This window comes from Palaemon carinicauda, chromosome 3 (assembly GCF_036898095.1).
Source record: "Palaemon carinicauda isolate YSFRI2023 chromosome 3, ASM3689809v2, whole genome shotgun sequence".
Classification (NCBI taxonomy): Eukaryota; Metazoa; Arthropoda; class Malacostraca; order Decapoda; family Palaemonidae; genus Palaemon; species Palaemon carinicauda.
The window spans coordinates 80,776,746-80,802,512 of record NC_090727.1 but is presented as its reverse complement, the minus strand read 5'-3'; the positions used below and the strand labels follow the sequence as shown (position 1 = coordinate 80,802,512).

The 25,767-nt window shown below is 45.3% G+C and overlaps 1 long non-coding RNA gene across 1 annotated transcript in view; it reads right to left on the bottom strand.

The window, feature by feature from the left end:
• The window catches only part of LOC137637773 (uncharacterized), a 120,898-nt gene that overhangs the window by 64,974 nt on the left and 30,157 nt on the right, over nucleotides 1-25,767 (bottom strand). Inside the window, exon 2 of the long non-coding RNA XR_011043796.1 lies at nucleotides 24,581-24,744. This is a non-coding gene — a long non-coding RNA (uncharacterized lncRNA). The remainder of the gene's footprint in view (nucleotides 1-24,580; nucleotides 24,745-25,767) is intronic.

The following is a 25,767-nucleotide window of genomic DNA, read 5'->3' as shown; positions in this document are numbered from 1 at the left end:
CTAAATCAAAACCTTGAATGAACTACGTCAAGCGTTTCTAATTGATAGACTAAAACCTTAAATGAACTTCGTCAAACGTTTCTAATTGCTAGATCAAAACCTTGAATGAACTCCGTCAAACGTTTCTAATTGCTAAATCAAAACCTTAAACGATCTTCGTCAAACGTTTCTAATTGCTAAATCAAAACCTTAAACGAACTATCTTCAACTAAACAACCCTTGAGTATTCCCTCGTCTATGCATTGCCATTAATCTTCATTCCCCTTCCTCAAATAAACAAAATTTACATTTACAATCTAAATATCAATGAAAAATTTAATTAACCGATAGCAAAATGGACTCCAATTAATACCGTCTGGGGAAACATACAACTAGGTGCTATAATTGAAGCAAATTACCTACAATTAGAGCTCCTTGGGTCCTTCCCCCGTCCCTGAGAAGACTGTTACCAGTAAGTTACACCTTAAAGGAGAATTGAACTCAACAATATAGTGTTTAAAGGTTTAAAGGTCGCTCATGAATGGCAGAGGCAAGGGAAATTGCCCTAGAGACTGACCATATATACATATGATCAGGGCCCAAGTCCCCTCTCCACCCAAGCTAGGACCAAGGAGGGCCAGGCAATGGCTGCTGATGACTCGGCAGATAAACCTATAGGCTCTCCTAACCCCACTTCCTTAGCTCACAAGGGTGGTGAGGTTGCAGTGACCAAAGAAACTACCGAGTTTGAGCGGGAATTGAACCCAAGTCTGGCGTTCACCAGTCAGGGACGTTTGCGAGAGAGAGTGGAGTTGAATCCTCATTTACCATAAGCATGATTTAATTCCATGAAAAGCAAAACGAATAAATGCGGTTGATTGATTGATTGATTAAATGTTGTGTATCATAACTGCAAGTCTGCAACCCAGTGGGGATAAGTCTACATGAGCGTAGGAAGCTCCACAAGGGCATGGGAAAGTCTCCATTGACGTAGGAAAGGATTTATTGGCGTGGGGAAGTATCCATGTGCGTGGGAGAGACACCATGGCGTGAGAAAATCCATAGGGGTGCGGGAAAGCCCATGGGTGTGGGAAAGTCGAGAGAAGCATGGGAGAGTCCCCAACAGTCTCCAAGGGCGTAGGAAAGTTCCCATCAGTCTCCAGGGGCATGGGAAAGTCCCCAACATTCTCCAGGGGCGTGAGAGAGTCCTCAACAGTCTCCATGGGCGTGAGAAAGTCCCCAACACCAGGGCGTGAGAGAGTCCCCAACAGTCTCCAGGGGCGTGAGTCCCCAACAGTCTCCAGGGGCGTGAGTCCCCAACAGTATCCAGGGGTGTGGGAAAAGTCCCCAACAGTCTCCAGGGGCGTGGGAAAGTCCTCAACAGTCTCCAGGGGTGTGGGAAAGTTCCCTACAGTCTCAAGGGGCGTGGTAAATTCCCCATGAGCATAAAAAGTTCCCACAGGGTGGAAAAGTCCCAAAGGGCGTGACGTGAGAAAGTCCATAAGGGCGTGGGAAAGTCCACAAGAGTGTGATAAGTCTCCAAGGACGTAAGGAGACACCCTAATCATACATTATTAAACGACTCCTAGAAAAACAAAATGATAACCTAGTTAAATACAAAAATAAAAACAAATACAAAACTACAGGAGGACTCAGTAGAGCGCAGACCTCCGCTGCGGCAGCTTACGTCTCGACCAATTGTTCGACCTTGACTTTATCAAATTTTAATCATTTCCAGCTTTATACATGACAGTTAATCACTGCAAGTTTTATTATTCTACAATCAAAATTGTGGTCAGAAAGCTGTGAACAAACACACACACAAACAGGGGGTAAAACATAACCTCCTTCCAACTTCGTTGCCGAAGGTAACTAAAGAGGCACTCAGTAGAGAGCCTGCCTTCGCCACTTTAAGCAGTCTTATTTTGCTCTTAACTCCACTACGTACTTATATTTCGATGTATTTTTTTCAAAATACAACAAAATAGTCCTCGGGTCATACGCCACCTGTCCACCAAGTTTCGTTAAAATTGGTTCGTTAGTTTTTGCTTAATGTAGTTCACAACCAAAAGAAAAGCGAGCAGTCTTATTTTGCTCTTAACTCCGCTACGTACTTGTACTTCAATTTACTTTCTTCAAAGCTAATGGATTTGTCCTTGGATCATACTCCACATGTCAACCAAGTTTCGTTGAACTTGGTTCAGTAGTTTTTCCGTAATGTTGTTCACAAAAAAATAAATAAACTAACAAAATATTTTCCGCTTATTTAACACTGCCATTATTTTCAAAGTACTGCTTCGTACTTATACTTTGATGAATTTACCCAAAATGTTACAGATTTACCTTTGGGTCATAACCTACATGACTATCAAGTTTGGTCAAAATTGGTACAGTAATTTTTGTGTCAAGTTACACACAAACAAGCTAACAAATAAACTAAGAAACAGACAGGGGTGAATACATGACCTTCACAAAATCTTCTATTTTGGCGAAGGTAATAACAAGACCACTGCCATAAAACTTTTTTTACTGTGATAAATCACGGAAAAGGGGAGTTCTAAAGTCTGGCAGTTCTTTCTCAATGAAAAATGGGAGCAAGCAGCTCAACTGAGGTAAACATCCAGAGTATATAAAAGAACCTGAAACTATATATCCATGCGAAAAAACTTCCTCTTGAAAACCACTTAAGTAAACCAGCCAGCTCTCTCTCTCTCTCTCTCTCACTCTCTCTCTCTCTCTCTCTCTCTCTCTCTCTCTCTCTCTCTCTCTTTTGAAAACCATGTAAGTAAACTAGCCTCACTACCTCTCTCTCTCTTCAAAACCATGTAAATAAACCAGTTCTCTCTCTCTCTCTCTCTCTCTCTCTCTCTCTCTCTCTCTCTCTCTCTCTCTCTCTCTCTCTCTCTCTCCTCTCTTCAAAACCATGTAAATAAACCAGTTCTCTCTCTCTCTCTCTCTCTCTCTCTCTCTCTCTCTCTCTCTCTCTCTCTCTCTCTCTCTCTTCAAAACCATGTAAATAAACCAGTTCTCTCTCTCTCTCTCTCTCTCTCTCCCTCTCTCTCTCTCTCTCTCTCTCTCTCTCCTCTCTCTCTCTCTCTCTCCTCTCTCTCTCTCTCTCTCTCCCTTGAAAACCATGTAATTAAACTAGCCTCTCTCTCTCTCTCTCTCTCTCTCTCTCTCTCTCTCTCTCTCTCTCTCTCTCTCTCTCTCTCTCTCTTCACGAATCAAAGGCACTATAATAAGAAATTCAAACAGATAAAAGAATGCATTGTCTTTCCAAAGATACGAGCAGGAAGGAAAGAAGAAAATGTTCATACAAATCTATTGAGCATTCACCTTAAAGAATTAAGAAAAACCTAAAGCACCGTCATTTAACACAAAATAAATCAAAAGAAAAACTCAAAGCTTGAAAAACGAAAGGAGAGAAAAGAACGCCCTGGAATAAACAATACTGGAAAGAGATGCGTCTTTTGTCAGGGGGGAGAGATCAAACAAATGAATACCAGACTTCCATCTTGAGGATGCTGGACGAGGTAATCGAGGCTGGACCGAAGCAGGAGGACAGAAGGGGACATATAAACACAATCATGAGGCTGGACAGAAGGGGACATATAAACACAATCATGAGGCTGGACTGGAGAGGACATATAAACACAAACATGAAGAATGGCAAAGGCAATACGATACCGCAAAAAGCAATATATATGCAATCGTTCAGTTTACGACACGCCCCCCTTATCCTTTTCAAACATGTAAACAATTTTATTTTTCGAATAATGAAGAAAATTGATTTGATGATAGTGTCTAGTCAATTGGAAAGAAAGACAAAATAAAAATTGGAAAAACATTGTTCTGCAGTGCTTGCAAACTACAAGTTTATTGTTATTATTATCACTTGCGAAGCTACAACCATATTTGATAAAAGCAGGATGCTATAAGCCCAGAGCTCCAACAGGGAATTACAGTCCATTAGTTAACATTTGAGGGAAGAATTATAAAGCATCACATAAATAAGAAAAACTAATTCTTAAAAAAAATGAAAATACAATATATTTAATGATAGCGTCTAGTCAATTCGAAAGAAAATTTAGCTAAATAAAAAATTGTAGTTCACCAAACTTTTAACTGGGCTCCACAAGCCACTAGAAGTGATGAAGGACCCAGGCCTACATGGTTGAGACCTATGAAGCGTGAAGTGGAAGATGAATGGAGAAGAATTGAATTAAAAGCTCAAGATGAAGACGACTGGCGAAATCTAACCGAGGCCCTTTGCGTCAATAGACGTAGGAGGAGATGATGATGAGAAAATTGTAACTAAATTATTTTGCAATGCCTACATACAACAAATTATGCAGCAGCACAAAAATATAAAAAAAAAAACTTTAAATAATGTAAATAAAATAGATTTAATGAAAGCTTACCGTGTACTCAGTTCGGAAGATTTAACTAAATAAAACACAACGAAACTAAAAACTACAAATTACGTAGCAGCTCATAAATTAAAAAAAAAAATGTTTTTAAATAAGGAAAATAAAATAGATTTAATGATAGCCTACCATGTAGTCAATTCGAAAGATCTAACTAAACAAAAAATGAAACAAAACTACAAACAACAAATTATGTAGCAGCTCATAAATTAAAAAATATCTTTAGATAATGAAAATAAAATGCATATAATGATAGCCTACCATGTAGTCATTTCGAAAGATCTAACTGAACAAAAATTAAACAAAACTACAAACTACATACAACAAATTATGTAGCAGCAAATAAATAGAACAGAACATCATACAGGGATCTGCATGAAATACATTTCCTATGACAAATGGAATAAGTAAGCAAGGCTTTCGTACCAAAAACATTTAACATTGTCGTTCCCAAATACTTCTGATCAATGGCCACTGTCTGAGTCCCAGTCTACTAAATATCTTCAATTGCAGATACTAGACGAGTTCATAAATCAAATAGATTGATTACACCCTTTGACATTCGAAGGACATTTGCTACTTCCTTCTTATAGTTATTCCTTTTTTTATCCCTCGTTTTTATTATCTTTCTTATCGTACGCCTTTCCAATTCCAGAAGTTTATCTTCCATTCCCCCTCTGTCTTTCCCTACGTCATGCAGACTTTAAAGTCAAGATGGATTGGTTTAAAGGTGACTCATGAATGGCAGAGGCAATGGACAAGACAACGTCCTAGAGACTGACCATCTATACATATGATCAGCGGCAAAGCCCCCTCTCCACCTAAGCTAGGATCAGGGAGGAGCAGGCAATGGCTGCTTATGAGTCGGCAAGTAGATAAATAGGCTCTTACAAAGACCCCATCGTTAGCCCACAAGGATGGTGAGGTTGCAGACACCACAAGGGCTCCTACAATGAAAAAGATCCAAGTCTGATAAGAAAATGAGGAGATAAATAAACTATATAAGTAATGAATAAATAATGTAAAGTAAGTGTAAAAAACGAGTAACATTTCCAGTGTCCATATGTTTCTCGGGGTATTATCGTAGCTAAACTAATCAAGTGTGGTACGCTATTGGAAACGTCCCTGCCTCGTGATTTGCTAGACTGGGGTTCGAATCCCGCTCAAACTCGATAGTTTCTTTAGTATCTGCAACCTCACTATCCTTGTGAGCTAAGGATGGTCCACCTGCTGTCATCAGCAGCCATTGCCTATCCCTGCATGGTCCTACCTTAGATGGAGAATGGGCGAGTCTATATGCCTACCTGCTGAGTCATCAGCAGCCATTGCCTGGCCCTTCCTGACCCTAGCTTGAATGGAGAGGGGGGCTTGGGCTTATAAATATATGATCAATCTATAGGACATTGTCTTGCTAGGGCATTGTCACTGTCCTTTTCTGCCATTCATAAGTGACCTTTAAACCTTATTAAAAAAGTGCAACTCTAAAGGGAAATTTCCAATTACTAAGTTGGGTTAAATCTCTCGTTTTACCTCACTAAAATATTTGAATAACCGAATCTAGAGAACTTTAAAGAGGAGGAAAGAAGAAAAATATCAACTAATATATTTTCCAATGGCAATTCCAGTCGTTCCTACCTTCTCCCAAGCCCTAAGTCCCTGTGTGGAAGCCAGGCTTTTGTTCTCCTAAATCCTCTGGAAACCTGGAGAAAACGATTTACTTGAATTTTTCCAGGAGGACAAATTCAATGAGTGTCGACTATTCTCTTCGTCCTGGGGATCGGGAAAGAGCGGGGGAGGGGGGATGATGATGGAGGGAGGTGGGGAAGATGATAGAAGGAGAGGAGTGAGAAAGATAGGAGGAATGATGGAAGGATGGGAGTGAGGTAGAAGAGAATGAAGAATTGTGGATTACAAAGTAAAGGAAACACAAGATGAAGCAAGATAGTTGTACAAATGAGGAGGTTATTTAAAAACTTGACATCTTTTGCACCAAAAATACAAAAAAAAAAAAAATACATAATTGTGGCTCTGATTATCTAAAAACGTAGTTTTTTTTGCACCCATAAATACAAAAAGAAGACGTAATCGTGGCTCTGATTACCTAAAAACGTTATGTTTTTTGCACCCATAAATACAAAAAGAAGACGTAATCGTGGCTCTGATTACCTAAAAACGTTATGTTTTTTGCACCCATAAATACAAAAAGAAGACGTAATCGTGGCTCTGATTACCTAAAAACGTTATGTTTTTTGCACCCATAAATACAAAAAGAAGACGTAATCGTGGCTCTGATTACCTAAAAACGTTATGTTTTTTGCACCCATAAATACAAAAAGAAGACACAATCGTGGCTCTGATTACCTAAAAACGTTGTTTTTTGCACCCATAAATACAAAAAGAAAACACAATCGTGGCTCTGATTATCTAAAAACGTTACTTTTTTTTGTACAGATAAATACAAAAAGAAGACACAATCGTGGCTCTGATTACCTAAAAACGTTATGTTTTTTGCACCCATAAATACAAAAAGAAGACGTAATCGTGGCTCTGATTACCTAAAAACGTTATGGTTTTTGCACCCATAAATACAAAAAGAAGACGTAATCGTGGCTCTGATTACCTAAAAACGTTATGTTTTTTGCACCCATAAATACAAAAAGAAGACGTAATCGTGGCTCTGATTACCTAAAAACGTTATGTTTTTTGCACCCATAAATACAAAAAGAAGACACAATCGTGGCTCTGATTACCTAAAAACGTTGTTTTTTGCACCCATAAATACAAAAAGAAAACACAATCGTGGCTCTGATTATCTAAAAACGTTACTTTTTTTTGTACAGATAAATACAAAAAGAAGACACAATCGTGGCTCTGATTATCTAAAAACGTTATGTTTTTTGCACCCATAAATACAAAAAGAAGACGTAATCGTGGCTCTGGTTACCTGAAAACCTTATGATTTTTGCACCCATAAATACAAAAAGAATACGTAATCGTGGCTCTGGTTACCTGAAAACGTTATGTTTTTTGCACCCATAAATACAAAAAGAATACGTAATCGTGGCTCTGATTACCTAAAAACGTTATGTTTTTTCCACCCATAAATACAAAAAGAAAACACAATCGTGGCTCTGATTATCTAAAAAAAGTTATGTTTTTTGCACCCATAAATACAAAAAGAATACGTAATCGTGGCTCTGATTATCTAAAAACGTTATGTTTTTTGCACCCATAAATACAAAAAGAATACGTAATGGTGGCTCTGATTACCTAAAAACGTTATGTTTTTTGCACCCATAAATACAAAAAGAAAACACAATCGTGGCTCTGATTATCTAAAAACGTTACGTTTTTTTGCACCCATAAATACAAAAAGAATACGTAATCGTGGCTCTGATTATCTAAAAACCTTATGTTTTTTGCACCCATAAATACAAAAAGAATACGTAATCGTGGCTCTGATTATCTAAAAACCTTATGTTTTTTGCACCCATAAATACAAAAAGAATACGTAATCGTAGCTCTGATTACCTAAAAACGTTATGTTTTTTGCACCCATAAATACAAAAAGAAAACACAATCGTGACTCTGATTATCTAAAAACGTTACGTTTTTTTGTACAGATAAATACAAAAAGAATACGTAATCGTGGCTCTGATTATCTAAAAAAGTTATGTTTTTTGCACCCATAAATACAAAAAGAATACGTAATCGTGGCTCTGATTACCTAAAAACGTTATGTTTTTTGCACCCATAAATACAAAAAGAATACGTAATCTTGGATCTGATTATCTAAAAACGTTATGTTTTTTGCACCCATAAATAAAAAAAAAATGCATAATTGTGGCTCTGATTATCTAAAAACGTTATGTTTTTTGCACCCATAAATACAAAAAGAATACACAATCGTGGCTCGGATTATCTAAAAACGTTATGTTTTTTGCACCCATAAATACAAAAAGAAAACACAATCGTGGCTCTGATTATCTAAAAACGTTACGTTTTTTTGTACAGATAAATACAAAAAGAATACATAATCGTGGCTCTGATTATCTAAAAACCTGACGTCTTTTGCACTAAAAAGTACACAAAAAAACATAATCGTGGCTCTGATTATCTAAAAACTTGACGTCTTTTGCACTAAAAAATACACAAAACCACACAATCGTGGCTCTGATTATCTAAAAACGTTATGTTTTTTGCACCCATAAATACAAAAAGAATACGTAATCGTGGCTCTGATTACCTAAAAACGTTATGTTTTTTGCACCCATAAATACAAAAAGAATACGTAATCTTGGATCTGATTATCTAAAAACGTTATGTTTTTTGCACCCATAAATAAAAAAAAAATGCATAATTGTGGCTCTGATTATCTAAAAACGTTATGTTTTTTGCACCCATAAATACAAAAAGAATACACAATCGTGGCTCGGATTATCTAAAAACGTTATGTTTTTTGCACCCATAAATACAAAAAGAAAACACAATCGTGGCTCTGATTATCTAAAAACGTTACGTTTTTTTGTACAGATAAATACAAAAAGAATACATAATCGTGGCTCTGATTATCTAAAAACCTGACGTCTTTTGCACTAAAAAGTACACAAAAAAACATAATCGTGGCTCTGATTATCTAAAAACTTGACGTCTTTTGCACTAAAAAATACACAAAACCACACAATCGTGGCTCTGATTATCTAAAAACGTGACGTCTTCTACACCCACAAATATACAAGAATGACTCAACGTGGCTCTGATTATCTAAAAACTTGACTCTTATGCACCCACTCATAAACAGAAATCCACACAATCTTGGCTCTGATTATCTAAACACTTGACGTCTTCTACACACACAAATATACAAGAACACACATACACGTCTCTCTGATTATCTGAAAACTTGACGTCTTCTACACACACAAATATACAAGAACACACATACACGTCTCTCTGATTATCTGAAAACTTGACGTCTTCTACACACACAAATATACAAGAACCCACATACTCGTCTCTCTGATTATCTGAAAACTTGACTCTTATGCACCCACACATAAACAGAAACACACATAATCTTGGCTCTTGATTATCTAAAAACTTGATATCTTCTACAGTCAAAAAGACAAGAGCACATAATTCTGACTTTAATAATCTAAAAATGACAAATTCGAAGATAATTTGTATTTTTCCTAACCATACAAACCTTAGCTATTTACAAAGGGTTACCTTTTAGCGTAGCTGAAATGGCGAGCCATTAGAATTTTAACGAGGGTGTATTACCCCCCCCGTTAGTTAGCGGGGGGGTAGGGGAGTGGTAGCTAGCTACCCCTCCTCCCCCTCACACACAGGTGAATACTCACTTTCACTTAGAGGTAGGACTTGTCTTGGGGGACAGGGCTGGCGGGCAAATATGTGTAAATAGCTAAGGTTTGTATGGTTAGGAAAAATACAAATTATCTTCGAATTTGTCATTTGTTCCGTAACCGAAATACAAACCACGCTATTTACAAAGGGTGACTTACCCTTTAGGAAGGGTGGAAAGTCCCCAGCCATACTGGCTTTGGCTTTACCCGGGGACTCAGAATCCGAGTGAGTCGCACTCGAGAAAAGGAGTCCTTGCACCTCACAAGTTCCTTGCTCCGCAAGGAACCATGTGGCCTACGTAAGCTTGTGTGTGAAGGAAGAAGTGTGACCCGTCCTAGGCAGTTGACCTGGAGTTCCAGAAGGAACTCTGAGTTAGGACGTTCCCAATACCACCTCGTCAGGGTATGGGGGACGCGACAGTATTGACTCAATACTCGGAACACAAGGAAGCATGGTTTACCTGCAGAGGTTCGAGGTCAGCTATGCAGAGACCAGGATGCTGCTTCCCCGTAGAGGGGATGATGAAGAAAGAAGTAAGGGCCAGACATACTTCTTTCGTTCATGCAGACTAAAACCTGATAACAATGCCCTCAACCTTCTGCTACCTGTCCAAAAAGGAGCCTGAGGTTAGACCAGCTGTTGTGTAGCCACCACAGAGCGATAGAAAACGTATCGAGACTCCTGTGGGTCACGCCCTGCAGGAAGCGGGCTGCGAAGGTCATTAGACGCTTCCAGACTCCAGCTTGTAGCACCTGCGTCACAGAGTAGTATTACTCGAAGGCGAGGGACGTTGCGATGTATCCAACATCGTGCTGTAGGGCGACGTGACGGGGGAGGGTCTGGAGACAGGTCGAGATGAATGTCCTTGAGTCCGGGCTGAAGAGGTATACTGGTGACTCTCCCCCCATGTCCTCCTTGTGCTCCCAAATCGGCTGCAACTGAGGACAAACTGCAGCTGTTCCCAGCGCTAACCTCTCGATTCCTTTACTGGCAAGAAAGAGAAGGTCTTGGGACATCAGATACAGAATGGAGACTCAAAATCTTGAATGAATCGGACCGAAGGGCCGGGACCCCAAGATTCTGAGTCTAGCCAACAACTCAGGAGCGAGCCTGAATGTTGCCTTCCCCTCTTCTTTAGAAAGGGGGGGAGTCGTAAGAGACCAAGAAGATTGCTTACACACTGGCCGTGGCCAGAGAGAGCAGGAGACCCAAGGCGGAATACAATCCGAGGCCTGTCGTAAAGGGTCTTGAGAAGATCTCTTAAAGGACTAAAAGTCCGAGCCATGCTCCAAGTTGGAGGACTTCCTCCGACTAGGGCAGGGACGATCGTAGCTTCGCATGAGCGAGGATAGATCCAGCGGGCAGGAAAAAGTTATTCCTTTAAGCCTCAAGGTCAGGGAAAGGCTGAGCGACAGGCTTCATTGCCGAGAGCGGAAAGGAGTTTCCTCCCGCCGAAAGGCAATAAGACCGTTATTGCTGGAGAAGAGGCCTCAAGGGAAGAGGTATATCTCCCACGGCACCAACCACCTTAGACTCTTCACTTTGCCTGGGAGACCCCTGTGGATGACTATCGCAGATGACGCGACCTCCGTACCGCGACTGTAGCGGGTTGTCTCCTCTTGAGGAGGAAGCGTAGTGTCTCCAGGCATGAAGCCGAAGCGACGCCCCGGTTCGGGAGAGATGTCGCAGTGTGGATGCTTGAGTAGTTTGCGCCGTGGGAGAAGCTCTCCCGGGAGTTCCGTCAGGGGAAGCAGAGGGTCCAGAAACCGTTCTGCGCATAGTCCCAGTGGAGCTCTCCCATTGAAAGGTTGACAGACAACCTGGTCTTGTTGAGACCCATTGTCCACAGACAAAAAGGAGGGAAGACGCAGGCGTCGAAGTTGTCCCACCATCACCGGAATGCATCTTGCCAGAGTCTCGGGGTCTGAGACTGGGGGGAAAAATAGCGGAAGCTTGAGGTTCCAAGCTGTCGCGATCAGGTCCCCCAGACCAGCACTTGCTGGTTACCCAAGGTCAAAGACCCGCAGGTACACTCTCTCTACGAGGCTCTGCTCGGATAGTCTGAGAGAACATTCCCCTGCCTGGAACGAGAGAGCCGATGGTGGTATTGAGAGAATCTCAATCATCCCGGTATCTCTACTGCAAGATGTGAAGGTGTGAAAATGCGTCCCCTGCTGGTCAGAATACGCCAGAATCATGAAGTTGACGGGCACGGAGTGACTCGGCAGGAGCTGTAGGATCTGTAGAGGGGCCAGACTAAGGCCCCTAAGCCTGCCTGAATGATGGAGAGGTATCCTTCAGGTCTTGACCATAGGCCTGGACCGGAACATGCCCCCCCCCCCCCCTTTCCTTTGACGAGTCCGAGAACCGCATCAAGAATGTGGGGAAAGGACGAGAATATCCACTACCATCAAGAGGCTCCATAGGTCAATACCCATTGCAGGTCTAATAGTTCCGCTGGTCCCATAGGGCCAGGGAGTCCGGTTAAACATTGCCTGAAGCCACCGGAACTTGGATCGCCCCACATGGAACTTATCCTGAGGCGACCGTTCGGACTATAGACGGGTCAATGAGGAAAGGAGAACTAGGAAACGTTCCAAGGTAGGGCTGAAAGCTCTGCTTGACTGAGAACAGGTACTGCGACACTCCTCAGTCTTGCCACAGTCAACCGAAAGGAAGGCTCGGAGGATGTGGTAACAGAATCTGGCGTCCCCAGGTGGTCACCCATCCAAGTACTGACGTTGCATAACCTCGCTGGACGGACGAGAAGCGGGGTTTCCAACGTGGTAAGGCCGTTGACTCAATATCATGGCCAGATACTCCAGATGTTGAGGCAGAGGAAGAGAAGGCTCCAAGCAAAATACCATGAGCCCACACTCATGGTAAGCATCCGGAAGCTTGTCCCGGTGCTGAAGAAGGTCGAACCCGAGCCTACCGGAGTTGACCAGCCCTCCAAACAGCAGAGGAGGCGGAAGCCTGCACCTGAGCGGCCAAGAGGAAGGCAGGGAGAGTTCTCTGGGGAAACAAACCTGGTATGCCACGGCGGGATAGCCACACTGCATCATAAGCAGGAATACTTGCAGTCTAGGCTGAATTCGACGAGCACCCTGGAAGATGGATGGAATGGAAACTGAAAGTACCCGTCCTTCCAATCCAGGGTTTAAGGAGTCCTGTCGCCTCGTTACCAGTCTGATCAATTCTGCTGGTCTACGCTGGCCGAAGTTTGTTCGACAAACTTGATCAGGGCTGAGAGGTCGACTACAGACATCCCCTCTCAGATCCTTCCTTACAAGAAAGGATCGACTGAGGGGGCCGGGGGTGAAGCCGTCGATGATCCTAAGGAAGACCTTCACCCAAGGTATGGATCATTCTGCCCAACCGGGCAACTCTGCTAACGCTATGGCATAGAGGTTCAGAGACACTGAATTCGCTGACAGACACGGCAGGCGCGATATCCTTGGCTAATCACAGAGATTGTGCGGGAATGGGCATCGGGAAGCCGTTATTCGGATGAGTAACCTTAAGCATCCATCCAGCGAAAAACCTGCAATCCTAGAGTTCGTAAACTCCTTTTAGGACTATGCCCCCCCCCCCGGGGGAGTCTCCCGTGCCATCTGTTCCTGACAGGAGGAAACTGCAATTGGACACCTTGTCCCAGTTGTCGTAGCCGATAACTTAGGCCGACGTGGTTGAAAGAAAAATGCGCTGGAGCCCTGCAGAGTCTGGAAGAAAGCGCCTTGGAGGAGTGAAACCGGAAGTCGATTTCCTCCGCACAGCAGCTGTCTAAGTTTCTGTCCTTGGGCACAAAACAAACTCTTCTCAAGGATGGAAGGGTGTCTGAGGTCATCGACCTCCATAGATGAGACACCCGAAGGAAGCCCTCAGTCAGCGCGTCCAGATGGTACAACATCGAGCTTGTCCGAAAGTTAGATACTTAACGACGAAAGGCCAAGGTGCCTGAGCTCGAGAGGAGGAAAGTACCCCTGATCTTCCTGTAGCTTCCTTGAACCAAACCTCGGGCCGTAACTGAGGAGGGAAAGAACCTGGTAAGCTCCCAGAGGAAGAGGTAAGCAGTCACCCCTTGTCCGATGGAGAAATCTCGAACGGAAAGCCCCCCCACCAAAAATCCTTCCAGGTAATGACGGGGAAGGGCTAACCCAGGTTCAGGAAAGAGGAGTGTTGCTCAGATCTCCCTTAAGTTTCTCCTATTCTTGCAAGTGCCATGCTCTGCGTTTACGGGGAGAGGCCGTGTTCTGGAAATACGCTCCAGAAGAACTCGCCAGGCTGCGAAAAACCCCATTGGGAATCGTGGTCGCAATCGCCCTGGAGCTCGCGCGACAGAAATTCAAAGATTTTCGCGTGGGCGAATGTGGAAGCGCCAATGCGCGGTAACGCAAACGAAGGTGAGCGAAGGAGCGCAGAAGGAGGGCGAGCGTGGTAGGAAGGGCGAGAGCTGGTGGTCGGCGAGCGATAACCCATAGACGAGCAATGGATACTGCAAGAAAAAAGCCGACGTTTGTGCGAAGAAACACTGTAGGTTCGCGCGACGGAACACCATCCGTCCGCCCGATGGAAAAACCGTTGGTTCGCGCGTGGGCGAACATTGGAGAGCATGGGCGCGGACGCGCATGAGCGTAGACGTGCAGGCACGTGGGCGTGTAGGCGAGTGGCCGCGCGGGCGCGCGGGCGAGCGGTCGCGCGGGCGAGCGGTCGCGCGGGCGAGGGGTCGCGCGGGCGAGCGGTCGCGCGGGCGAGCGGTCGCACGGGCGAGCGGTCGTGAGGGTGGGCAGGTGGATGAGAGAGAGTCCGAGGCGGCGAACGCAAGCGTTAGCGCGATGGCGAGGAAACGCGCTGCCGCGTGGGCGAGGAAGACCGCAGGCGATATGGATCAACAAGCGATCGGTGGTGAGCTGGTGAGCTCTTAACGCGCAAGTTGGCGATGGTGCGTTGTGTTACGCTGACGCGATGGTCGAGCAGCATGCGCAGGTGAGCGATCGTGCGTTGGCGAGCAATATGCGAAGGTGAGCGATCGCGAGCAGCATGTGCAGGAGGGCGATCGTGCGATGGTGATCAGCATGCGCCTGGTGATCAGTATGCGCAGGGTCGCGCGATGGTGATCAGCATGCCAGGGTCGCGCGATGGCGATCAGCATGCGCAGGTGGGCGGTCGCGCGATGGCGATCAGCATCCACAGTTGAGGGTCGCGCGATGGCGATCAGCATCCGCAGTTGAGGGTCGCGCGATGGCGATCAGCATCCGCAGTTTGAGGGTCGCGCGATGGCGATCAGCATCCGCAGTTTGAGGGTCGCGCGATGGCGATCAGCATCCGCAGTTTGAGGGTCGCGCGATGGCGATCAGCATCCGCAGTTTGAGGGTCGCGCGATGGCGATCAGCATCCGCAGTTGAGGGTCGCGCGATGGCGATCAGCATCGGCAGTTGAGGGTCGTGCGATGGCGATCAGCATCCGCAGTTAAGGGTCGCGCGATGGCGATCAGCATGCGCAGGTGAGCTAGTAGCTGGCGAACCTGTTCCTTCAGAAGTGTTGGAGAACGTTGGCGTGCCGGCTGTAAAACACGCGGGCGATCCGGAGATCGCCGAGAGACAGGTGATTGCTGGCGAGCTAATGATCGCTGGCGAGCTGATGATCGCTGACGAGCAGAAGGCTACGCGTGGAAGCCTGTGCATAGAAGAAGAGTCCTTGACCCCGACCTGAACCGAAGTTCTAGATCGTGAGGGCGAACGTGGGCGCACAGGGCGCGTAACAGGAACCAACAGGAACAGCAGGGATGATCATCTTGAAAGCGCTGACGAACAGGAGAGCGCTGATGAGCAGAAGAGCGCCTGTGTGTTAACACTGAGCAGGAGCAGGAGAGAACACAGCAGAAGGGCGCGCAGGGAAACCCTGCCACGCAAGGGAAGAACCCCCGTGGGGGCAACCCTTTGCCCCGAAGGGATCGTTGTCCGCCAGGAGACTGATGTCCGTCGGAAGACCGCTGTCCGTCGGGAAGACCGTTGTCCGTCGGGAAGACCGTTGCCCGTCGGAAGACGAGATCAGACTGCTGTCCATCTGCACCAAGGCGGAAGATCGAGAAAAAGGAGTTGTAGGCTGCAAACGGAGATCCAAAAAGGCGCCTCAAGCACCCTTATAGGGAGATGAGAGGCCCTTACGACGAGGCAGACGGTGGGCCTACGGCGAGGGAGGCCAACAGCAACCGCAACAGAAGAAACCTCCGAAGAGGAGTTTCTATGAGTGTACTCTCTTGCGAACGAAAGAGAAAGACTTCGTGGAAGAGACTGGTCAGCCAGTGACCCAAAGACAAAACAAACAATGGCTGCCAAGAGAGGACCAAGACAGAGACGTCTGTCACAGTCCGAGCCAAAAGTGAAAGTGAGTATTCACCAGTGTGTGAGGGGGAGGAGGGGTAGCTAGCTACCACTCCCCTACCCCCCACTAACTAGCGCGGGGGTAATACACCCTCGTTAAAATTCTAATGGCTCGCCATTTCAGCTACGCTAAAAGGTAACCCTTTGTAAATAGCGTGGTTTGTATTTCGGTTTCGGAACAAACACGATTTTGTTTTTGTTTTTTGCACCCAAAAAATATACAGGAATATATCATAGTGGCTCGGATTCTTATACAACACATAAAAAAACTAAAAACCTTGCTCCCAGCTGTGAACTTTTAACATATGCCTAATCTCTTTTCTACCTTACTTGCATTAGAAGGAAAACTTTTAATAATTAGTTATATTTTTTCCTGAATACTTCTTTCCATACTGTTCAAAATTGCTCTAAATATTTAAGTTAAAGCTCACACACTCCATGAGAGAGAGAGAGAGAGAGAGAGAGAGAGAGAGAGAGAGAGAGAGAGAGAGAGAGAGAGATAATTATTTGAATTTGGAAAGTCCTTCTCCTAGAAGAGCTGCTTACCATAGCTAAAGAGTCTCTTCTAACCTTCCCTTCCAAGAGGAAAGTAGTCACTGAATAACCATAGTGCAACAGTTAACCCATTCAGCAAAGAAGAATTTGTTTGGTAATCTCAGTGTTGTCATGTGTAAGAGGGCATTGAAGAATGTGGAGAGAGTAGGCCAGACTATTCGGTGCATGTGTAGGCAAAAGAAAAATGCCCCGTAACCAGAGAGAGGGATCCAACGTAATGTTATCTGGCCAGTCAAAGGACCCAATAACTCTTTAGCTGGTTCCCTGGCTAACCAACAACCTACTGTAGGACCTAAAAAAAAAAAAAAAAAAAAAAAAAAAAAAAGATTCGATGCAACTTATATTGATGAAATTGTACTGCAAGAGTTGATGAGAGGTACTTTCAGCACCGAAAGATGAATTGGGCAGTGACATTTTTTTTTTCTTTTATCTCTGGAGCTAGTCCACTTTAATATTGCTAATAAATGGCAGAGGCAAGGGACTGTGATAATGCCCTAGAGACTCAACACATAAACATGTTATTTTCCTTAGTAAAATAAATTTTTGAATATACTTACCCGGTGATCATGTAGCTGCAGCTCTGCTGCCCGACAGAAAAAACCTACGGGCGGGATACGCCAGCGATCGCTATACAGGTGGGGGTGTACAACAACAGCGCCATCTGTCGAGTAGGTACTCGGGTACTTCTTGTCAACAAGAACCAATTTTCTCCTCGGTCCACTGGGTCTCTATGGGGAGGAAGGGAGGGTCCTTTAATTCATGATCACCGGGTAAGTATATTCAAAAATTTATTTTACTAAGGAAAATAACATTTTTCAATATTAATCTTACCCGGTGATCATGTAGCTGATTCACACCCAGGGGGGTGGGTGGAGACCAGCATACATGTTAACAATAGAAGCTAAGTATCCCGTATTTCATTTTAGCAGTTATTCAAAATAACAAACATAAAATTAATAAGTACCTGGTAAGGAAGTCGACTTGAACTATTACTCTGCCTTTTTAAGTACGTCTTCCTTACTGAGCCTCGCGATCCTCTTAGGATGCTGAGCGACTCCTAGGTGCTGAAGTATGAAGGGCTGCAACCCATACTAAAGGACCTCATCACAACCTCTAATCTCGGCGCTTCTCAAGAAAGAATTTGACCACCCGCCAAATCAACCAGGATGCGAAAGGCTTCTTAGCCTTCCGTACAACCCAAAAACAACAATAAAAAGCATTTCAAGAGAAAGATTAAAAAAGGTTATGGGATTATGGGAATGTAGTGGTTGAGCCCTCACCTACTACTGCACTCGCTGCTACGAATGGTCCCAGGGTGTAGCAGTTCTCGTAAAGAGACTGGACATCTTTAAGGTAAAATGATGCGAACACTGACTTGCTTCTCCAATAGGTTGCATCCATTACACTCTGCAGAGATCTGTTTTGTTTGAAGGCCACTGAAGTAGCGACAGCTCTAACTTCATGTGTCCTTACCTTCAGCAAAGCATGGTCTTCCTCATTCAGATGAGAATGGGCTTCTCTAATCAAAAGTCTGATGTAATAAGAGACTGCGTTCTTCGACATCGGTAAAGCAGGTTTCTTAATAGAACACCATAAAGCTTCTGATTGTCCTCGTAATGGCTTCGTACGTCTTAAATAGTACTTAAGAGCTCTTACTGGGCATAGTACTCTCTCTTGTTCGTTTCCAACCAAACTGGACAGACTTGGAATCTCGAACGATTTGGGCCAAGGACGAGAAGGGAGCTCGTTTTTAGCTAAAAAACCAAGCTGTAAGGAACATGTAGCCGTTTCAGATGTAAATCCTATGTTCCTGCTGAAGGCGTGTATCTCACTGACTCTTTTAGCTGTTGCTAAGCAAATGAGGAAAAGAGTCTTCAAAGTGAGATCTTTAAAAGAGGCTGATTGAAGCGGTTCGAACCTTGCTGACATCAGGAACCTTAAAACCACGTCTAAGTTCCAACCTGGTGTGGCTAACCGACGCTCCTTTGAGGTCTCAAAAGACTTAAGGAGGTCCTGTAGATCTTTGTTGGTGGAAAGATCTAAGCCTCTGTGGCGGAAGACTGCTGCCAACATGCTTCTGTAACCTTTGATCGTAGGAGCTGATAGGGATCTTACCTTCCTTAGGTGTAAAAGGAAGTCAGCTATCTGCGTTACAGAGGTACTGGTTGAGGATACTGAATTCGCCTTGCACCAGCTTCGGAAGACTTCCCATTTTGACTGGTAGACCTTGAGAGTGGATGTCCTCCTTGCTCTGGCAATCGCTCTGGCTGCCTCCTTCGAAAAGCCTCTAGCTCTTGAGAGTCTTTCGATAGTCTGAAGGCAGTCAGACGAAGAGCGTGGAGGCTTGGGTGTACCTTCTTTACGTGCGGCTGACGCAGAAGGTCCACTCTTAGAGGAAGAGTCCTGGGAACGTCTACTAGCCATTGCAGTACCTCGGTGAACCATTCTCTCGCGGGCCAGAGGGGAGCAACCAACGTCAACCTTGTCCCTTCGTGAGAGGCGAACTTCTGCAGTACCTTGTTGACAATCTTGAACGGGGGGAACGCATAAAGGTCTAGATGGGACCAATCCAGAAGAAAGGCATCTACGTGAACTGCTGCTGGGTCCGGAATCGGTGAGCAATAATTTGGGAGCCTCTTGGTCATCGAGGTAGCGAACAGATCTATGGTGGGCTGACCCCACAGGGCCCATAGTCTGTTGCAAACATTCTTGTGAAGGGTCCATTCTGTAGGGATGATCTGACACTTCCGGCTGAGGCGGTCTGCCATGACGTTCATGTCGCCTTGAATGAACCTCGTTACAAGCGATATCTTTCGATCTCTTGACCAGGTGAGGAGGTCCCTTGCGATCTCGAACAACGTCCTCGAATGAGTCCCTCCTTGCTTGGAGATGTACGCCAAGGCTGTAGTGTTGTCGGAGTTCACCTCCACCACCTTGCCTAGAAGGAGGGACTTGAAGCTTCTCAAGGCCAGATGAACTGCCAGTAGCTCCTTGCAGTTGATGTGTAGTGCTCTTTGATCCGGATTCCACGTGCCCGAGCATTCCCGACCGTCCAGTGTCGCACCCCAGCCCGTGTCCGATGCGTTCGAGAAGAGAAGGTGGTCGGGGGTCTGAACAGCCAGTGGTAGACCTTCCTTGAGAAGAATGTTGTTCTTCCACCAAGTCAGTGCAGACTTCATCTCTTCGGATATAGGAACTGAGACCGCTTCTAGCGTCATGTCCTTTCTCCAGTGAGCAGCTAGGTGATACTGAAGGGGTCGGAGGTGGAGTCTCCCTAACGCGATGAACTGGTCCAGCGATGAAAGCGTCCCTATTAGACTCATCCACTGTCTGACTGAACATCGGTTCCTTTTCAGCATGCTCTGGATGCATTCTTGGGCTTGACTGATTCTGGGGGCCGACGGAAAAGCCCGAAAAGCTTGACTCTGAATCTCCATACCTAGATAGACTATAGTTTGGGATGGGACGAGTTGGGACTTTTCTATATTGACCAGGAGACCCAATTCCTTGGTCAGATCCATAGTCCATTTGAGATTCTCCAGACAGCGACGACTTGACGCAGCTCTTAAAAGCCAGTCGTCCAAATAGAGGGAGGCTCTGATGTCTGCTAAATGCAGGAATTTGGCAATATTCCTCATCAGCTTGGTAAACACTAGAGGTGCCGTGCTTAGGCCAAAGCACAGGGCTTGGAACTGGTAAACCACCTTCCCAAAGACGAACCTTAGGAAAGGTTGGGAATCTGGGTGGATGGGGACGTGAAAGTACGCGTCCTTTAGGTCTAACGAGACCATCCAGTCTTCCTTCCTGACCGATGCTAGCACCGACTTCGTCGTCTCCATGGTGAACGTCTGCTTGGTGACAAAGACATTTAGAGCACTGACGTCCAGCACCGGTCTCCACCCTCCTGTCTTCTTCGCTACTAAGAAGAGACGGTTGTAGAAGCCCGGGGATTGATGGTCCCGGACTATGACTACCGCTCCCTTTTGTAGCAAGAGAGACACCTCTTGCTGTAAAGCTAGCCTCTTGTCCTCCTCTCTGTACCTGGGAGAGAGGTCGATGGGAGTTGTTGCTAGAGGGGGCTTGCGCAAGAATGGAATCCTGTACCCCTCTCTGAGTAACTTCACAGACTGTGCGTCTGCACCCCTGTTCTCCCAGGCCTGCCAGTAGTTCTTGAGCCTGGCTCCCACTGTTGTCTGGAGAAGATGGCAGTCAGACTCTGCCTTTTGAGGACTTGGAACCCTTCTTCTTTTTGCCACGTTGACTATCGGCACGGGTACCTCCTCTGCTGGAGGTTCTGCCACGAAAGGGCGGAATGAACCTAGACGCTGGTGTGTCCATCCTAGGTCTAGGCACGGAAGGTAAAGCTGTGACTTTACGTGCGGATGACGCCACCAGGTCATGGGTGTCTTTCTGGATCAATGAGGAGGCAATCCCCTTGATCAGCTCTTCAGGAAAGAGACACTTGGATAGCGGAGCAAACATCAGCTCTGACTTCTGACATGGTGTGATCCCCGCCGACAAGAAGGAGCAAAGGTGATCTCGCTTCTTAAGAACTCCAGACACGAAAGAAGCCGCAAGCTCGCCAGATCCATCCCGAATGGCTTTGTCCATGCATGACATGATGAGCATGGCAGAGTCCTTATCCGAAGGGGAGGTCTTTCTGCTCAACGCTCCCAAACACCAGTCCAGGAAGTTGAAGATCTCAAACGCACGGAAAACTCCCTTCAAAAGATGGTCCATGTCCGAAAAGGTCCAGCAAATCTTGGAGCGTCTCATAGCCAGTCTGCGGGGAGAGTCTACCAGACTTGAGAAGTCGCCCTGGGTAGAGGCAGGAACTCCCAAGCCGAGATCTTCTCCCGTGGCATACCAGACGCTAGATTTGGAAGCAAGCTTGGTGGGGGGAAAGATGAAGGACGTCTTCCCAAGTTGCTTCTTGGCCTGCAACCACTCTCCCAGTACCCTTAAAGCTCTCTTGGATGAGCGCGCGAGTACGAGCTTCGTAAAGGCAGGAGCTGCTGACTGCATGCCTAAAGCGAACTCAGAGGGAGGTGAGCGTGGGGCTGCAGACACAAACTGGTCCGGATACAACTCCCTAAACAGAGCAAGGACTTTCCTAAAGTCTAAGGAGGGAGGCGTAGTCTTGGGTTCATCTATGTCGGAGTGTTGATCGTCCAAATGAGCAGCTTCGTCGTCATCAGAGATTCCTTCATCCGAATGCTGAGGAGGAAGCGGCAAAGGAGGAGAAGAAAGCTGAACGGCTGAATCCGGCAGCACGGGTGCATGCGTGGCTGCACTGGATCCAACATCATGCCGCTGCTGGTCAGTCTGAGAGCTGGCAACAACAAAAGCGGAGTGGTGGTGCGTGGTGGGGACTGCCGTGGGTTGCGGAGACTGCCGCATTGCGTCAAAACACGGCAGCTTGACAGCACCTTCCCACTGCTGATGCGGTAGCTCACGCATGTCAACGGAGGGTGCCGCACGTCGGCTAACGTCAACATGCGTCTGGCTGGGTCGACTGCGCATCGGTGGTGGAGCTCTCACAGCCGGAGTGTGGGAGCAGGCAGCCGCAGTGTCAGCTGAGCGCACAACCGTGGCAGGTTGTGGGTTAACGGGTGCAGCGTCAACCTTCTCAGCACGATACTCCTGCATGAAGGAAGCTAGCTGAGTCTGCATAGACTGCAGCAAAGACCACTTAGGGTCTACAGCGGTTGGTGCAGCAACAGACGGAGTGATTGCCTGCTGCGGAACCACTCTACCTCTCTTGGGAGGTGTGCAGTCTTCGGAAGACTGCGGCGAGTCCGAACTGACCCAGTGGCTACACCTGGGCCGTTGGACTCGCTCGGAAGGGACCTTGCGCTTGAGAGGTCGTGAGACCTTGGTCCAGCGTTTCTGACGAGAAACTTCTTCCGCAGACGAGGAATGAATGGGCTCACTCGTCTGTTTGTGGGTGGGACGATCTCTGCAAGATACGTCCGCAACCACTGAGGGTACATCCGTACGCTGATCAAGGCCTGTCGAACCCTTTGGTCCTTCGACATTGCTTCTCCCCTGGGCTTGGGAGCTTGCAAGAGGTCCCGGACTGGGAGGACGACTGGCACGAACAGATGCACCCTCATGCGTAACACTGACACTTTTCACAGCACTTGCACTCACTACACTTCCCACTGCACTTTTCTCCTTCAACTCTTTGACGTCGGCTAAGAGTTGATTGCGGTCATTCGCTAATGACTCAACTCTGTCACCCAGAGCCTGAATGGCACGCATCATGTCCGCCATCGAGGTTTGCTGAGAGCTAGTAGAAGGGTCGGGTGTAACCACTACAGGGGAAGGAATAGGTTGAGGGGCCTGGGGAGAGGAAAAATCAAAAGAGCGAGACGAACTCCTCCTGATCCTATCCTTCTCTAGCCTACGTGCATTCTTAAGGAATTCTTGAAAATCGAATTCCGAAAGCCCAGCGCATTCCTCACATCGATCTTCCAATTGACAGGCTTTACCCCTACAATTGGAACAAACGGTGTGAGGATCGATAGAGGCCTTCGGAAGACGCCTAGAACAGTCCCTAGCGCTACACTGCCTGTACTTGGGGACTTGAGTAGGGTCAGACATCTTGAATTAGTCAAAGGGGGAAATCCAAAATCTATCCAAGTCGTCAACAAATAATCCAAAATCTAATCAATAAAGCTTGATAAGGTATTGATGATAACTCCTGTACAGTGAAAGCTAATAACTAGAGAGAATACATCACCAAATAGCGTGAAAATCAACTCCAGAAACAACAGCGTATCAAGTAGGTCTTGCCGGTGGCACGACAGAGAGAAAATTGGTTCTTGTTGACAAGAAGTACCTGAGTACCTACTCGACAGATGGCGCTGTTGTTGTACACCCCCACCTGTATAGCGATCGCTGGCGTATCCCGCCCGTAGGTTTTTTCTGTCGGGCAGCAGAGCTGCAGCTACATGATCACCGGGTAAGATTAATATTGAAAAATATGATTAATACCTATGACTCACCACCCAAACTAAGATCAGGGAAAACCAGACAATGTTTCCTGATGACTTAACAGGTAGACCTAAGGGCTTCCCCAAATCCACCATCCTTAGCTCACAAGGATGCTGAGGATGCAAACATTACAAGAAGCTATCGAGCTAGAGCGGGTCTCTAACACCAGTTCAGCAAATCGCCACAGCCAAAGTCAAAGTGAAGGTAATGCTGTGCAGTACGTGGGAAAGAGTACATCAGTACATCAGTGCACCACCATAGCCATCAAAGTGAAGGTAGTGCCACGTAGTACTTGGGAAGAGTACACTAGTATACCACCACAGCCGAAGTAAAAGTGAAGGTATTGCTGCTTCTCAGGTGAGTGAGCCCTACCTGCCAAACGGAAGTAGCTTAACAGCCATATTAACTTTTCTAAACTCATACTCTTATCTAAGGTCAAAGGTTTGTACTGTATTAAGTATAAGAACAAATTAGGTAATATTACAGTTTTAATCATGGCCGGATTTTAGGGATTTGGGTGGGGAATAAACAAAATTAATAAAATAAGGGTAGCTGTCAAACATATTTACATCCACGTAACCTAAGATAGGGGGACAAGTCCTCCTTACCAACTTTGGAGGGCTTCGCCCCACTGTCACTTTCTCATCCCGTCCCTAACCTCCCTTAAGAAGCAGCTAAACTTTTGGTGGGAGGAAAAGTAAGTAAAATAAGGGAAGGTGTCTAACCTAACCACACCCACCAAACATAAACTTAGGGGATGCACCCTCTTTACTTAATGTGAACCCCCTCTTCTCTAACCTCAACTAAGATACCAGAAAATTTCCAACCCGATAAAAAATAAAATATTTTTGTGGTAGCCAGACCACTTACCTTAAATGGAAACTGCCAAGGTCAAAGGTTGGGGAACAATTGCAAGAACAGGAACATTCTTTGACTCGGACACAAAGAAATGATCCTTTATAATCGCTCACAATGTAATCGTTCTTGCACTTGTCTTAGGTTTTAAGACTACAATACTCCAGGTATCCATCTTCCTAAAAAAAAAAAAACAAGGCAGAGTCAAACTTTGGACACTAAACACTTATAAGAAGCAGTATATGTTAATGAAAAAAACTATGCACATACTATAAAGTTCTGTTATCATCTTTATAAACACTTTCAATACACTAAAAACAATAAAACCTCCAAATATGATATGTCTGCACCAGGAAAACTATTATCTAAGCCAACTTCCTAACCAGATGGCTGAATTCCAAAACATCATTTAATCGAATAGTCTTGAAACAAATTAACCAATCGGGTTTCAGCATTTATACTGTACCCACAATTACGCATGCAAAGAAGAAGGATGATCGGACATTTTTACACACAATGCATTGTATAACAACAAAATTCCAGTGGGAGAAATCTTTGTGACCTTTGGACTTGATGTGAACACCATACCATTTCATTGTCTAAGTCAATTCTTTACTTTTTATGAGATGGATAATAGTCTACGGAGCATGCATTGTTTGCATTCGCTTTTGGAAGCTGTTTTATTTATTAAATTATGTAACCTTTGTCTAGCTTTTTTAACCAATTAAGAGCTTCCAAATATTTATACTCAAGTTCCCAGATGCTATTATACAGCATTGCAGCTCTATTTTTCCTCACCTCCACTTCAGTTCCACCATGACTACTGTCACAAGATGACATCTCCAAGAGATAAGTTTAATCTATTTTAATCTTTATTGAAATTTCATTATTCAATGTAATTTCAGTATCCTATTAACAAGAAAGCCCCTCCATTCAGTACAGCATATAGTACTGCTGCTCATCTGAAAGTAAAAAATATCCCTGAAATAGCAGCCAACATGGCTGGTGTACGCAGCATGTTCATCTACTGTTTGCCAGAACAGAGAAACATGGAGATAAGGTTTAATTGCAAGCGAAGCGAGCCACAGCTTGGCAAAGACCATTCAATGTACACAATATGAATTATAATTGTGATACACAAATTTTAACCCACTTGCGTGAACCATATATTTTTCCAACTAGTTACTGTACCTTACATTTAT